The following is a 2,551-nucleotide window of genomic DNA, read 5'->3' as shown; positions in this document are numbered from 1 at the left end:
TGGGCCATGGTGTTCTCAATCTTCCCAAATTTGGTGCTAATTTGGAACAAGTGTCCACTGAAACACTGATATTTCTTTTTTCTAAGTACACATATCTATTAAAATAGCACAGCCCTTGAGGGTTTCAGATCAGATCAGATCAGTCGCTCAGTCATGTCCGACTCTGCGACCCCATGAATCGCAGCTCGCCAGGCCTCCCTGTCCATCACCAACTCCCAGAGTTCACTCAGACTCACGTCCATCAAGTCAGTGATGCCATCCAGCCATCTTATCCTCTGTCGTCCCCTTCTCCTCCTGCCCCCAATCCCTCCCAGCATCAGAGTCTTTTCCAATGAGTCAACTCTTTGCATGAGGTGGCCAAAGTACTGGAGTTTCAGCTTTAGCATCATTCCTTCCAAAGAAATCCCAGGGCTGATCTCCTTCAGAATGGAGCCCTGTGAATTAACTCAGGTGTGAAATCGAGAGAGAAGCTGTGATCTAGCTTGATTCAGGTGTCTATTATCCAGACCTATAAAGTTGTTTTCAAGAAAAACCAGATTAAGAACTAAGGTAGCGAGTTGGGGGCGGGGCTGTAAAAAAAAAAAAAAAAAGAACTAAGGTAGCTGCCTATTGCTTTCATTCCTAGAAGCCCTAAGCTAACCATCAGCAGAGATCGCTGCAGATCAGACCACTTCCTCGTTACCATCTCTGTCCACCTTCCCCCTCCTTATGAGAACCACACCCACTTTCCTTCTAACAGGTGAACCTCCAGCATAGCCAATCCAGAAAGAACAGCCAGGACAGAACTTCTAATTTTTCACATTTCCCTTTTCAATCTATTCCTAATTGCACTAGAAAGCCATGCTTTAGGCACTGACAGAAAAGTCAGTGAAGTGGTAGACAGCATACAAAATCTCAGTCTAGCACAGGCTAGCTTTTATTGCTTGGTGCTGCTCTGCTTTGGTCAGTCAACAAATTGCAGACGGCTGCCCCAAAAACATGCTGACTATCACATCTCCTGAGAGCACCACATTCAACCTGATCCAGCTAAGTAGGGAATACTCAGCAGCGAAGCTATGGGAAAACCTTAATTTCTTATGATTGAGAAAGTTTCAGAACTCAGGTTCAGAAACCTGAGGAATTGGCTAAGTCATATAATTGCCCTGAGTTTCACTCAACACATTGAGTGGAGATATGGGGATTAAAGTTCATTCTCTCCCTTAAGTTATCCAGTGTCCTTGAAAGCAACCACATGACTCTATAACCTTTTTCCATCACTAAATTGTTCCATCTCTGTTCTGCTAAACTATTCTATGGTAGCTGCTAACTGGTATCCAAGGGCCTTATCCTTCAGGGGCTTATGGACCCTGGTGACTGAGGACAAGAGCTTGACAAGCTGATCGCTGCAGCTGCTAGCTTCCCATCCAGAATACGAAGAGAGGTGGTGGTGCCTTTCATCCTACCCAACATCAGTGTGGATGGCGACTGCAGCCTGCAGCCATGAAATTAAAAGATGCTTGCTCTTTGGAAGAAAAACTATGGCAAACCTAGATAGCATATTAAAAAACAGAGACGTCACTTTGCCTACAAAGGTCCATACAGTCAAAGCTATGGTTTTTCCAGAAGTCATGTACAGATGTGACAGCTGGACCATAAAGAAGGCTGAGCACAGAATTGATACTTATGAATTCTGGTGTTGGACTTCTCCCCTCCCTTGACTGCAAGGAAATTAAGCCAGTCAATCCTAAAGGAAATCAACCCTGAATATTCACTGGAAGGACTGATGCTGAAGTTGAAGCTCCAATACTTTAGCCACCTGATGTGAAGTGCCGATTCATTAGAAAAGACCCTAATGATGGAAAAGATTAAAGGCAGGAGGAGAGGGGGACGACAGAGAATGAGATGGTTGGATGGCATCACCAAGTCAACTGACCTAAGTTTGAGCAAACTCTGGAAGACGATGAAGGACAGGGGAGTCTACTGTAGTCCATGGGGTTGCAAAGAGTCAGATACAACTGAGCAACTGAATGACAACGTAACCTGTTCCAAAGATTCCTTATTTCCCTGAAGATCTTTTGCCTACAATCCATTCTTTGGAACCAATATGGATATTAGTTAAAGCTCTTTTATTTGCAAAGCAAAAAAAAAGAAAAATGTCAGTGACCTTACTTGGCTTAAGGAAATAAAAATATATTGGAATGGATCCTGGGGTAGTTTACAGATTCAAATAAACTATGAAAGAACCAAAACTCAGGAAATAGGAAACCTCTCATAACCTTCTTACAGGCCACCATAAAAGTCATCCAACTTTGATGTCTCTTAGTCTCTCCATTCAAGTTTCAAATTCCCATGAGAAGATCTGTTTGGCTCAACTCAGAGTTAGGTCTCCCCCGTCAATCAGCTACGGCAGCAAGGCAGGGCCACAAAGCACAGAGACAACCTCACAGGTGACGGGGGACTGTACACTGCACGGCTGCCCCAACAGAAGTCTACTTCAATTACTCATGTTTGTAAGCTTCTATTTTGCAGCTGATAAATAAAGTTAAGGGCAAAAAAGCACAAAAGACACTGC

The sequence above is a fragment of the Bubalus bubalis genome, chromosome 4 (genome assembly GCF_019923935.1).
Source record: "Bubalus bubalis isolate 160015118507 breed Murrah chromosome 4, NDDB_SH_1, whole genome shotgun sequence".
Taxonomy (NCBI): domain Eukaryota; kingdom Metazoa; phylum Chordata; class Mammalia; order Artiodactyla; family Bovidae; genus Bubalus; species Bubalus bubalis.
Note: the sequence above shows the minus strand (reverse complement) of the source record.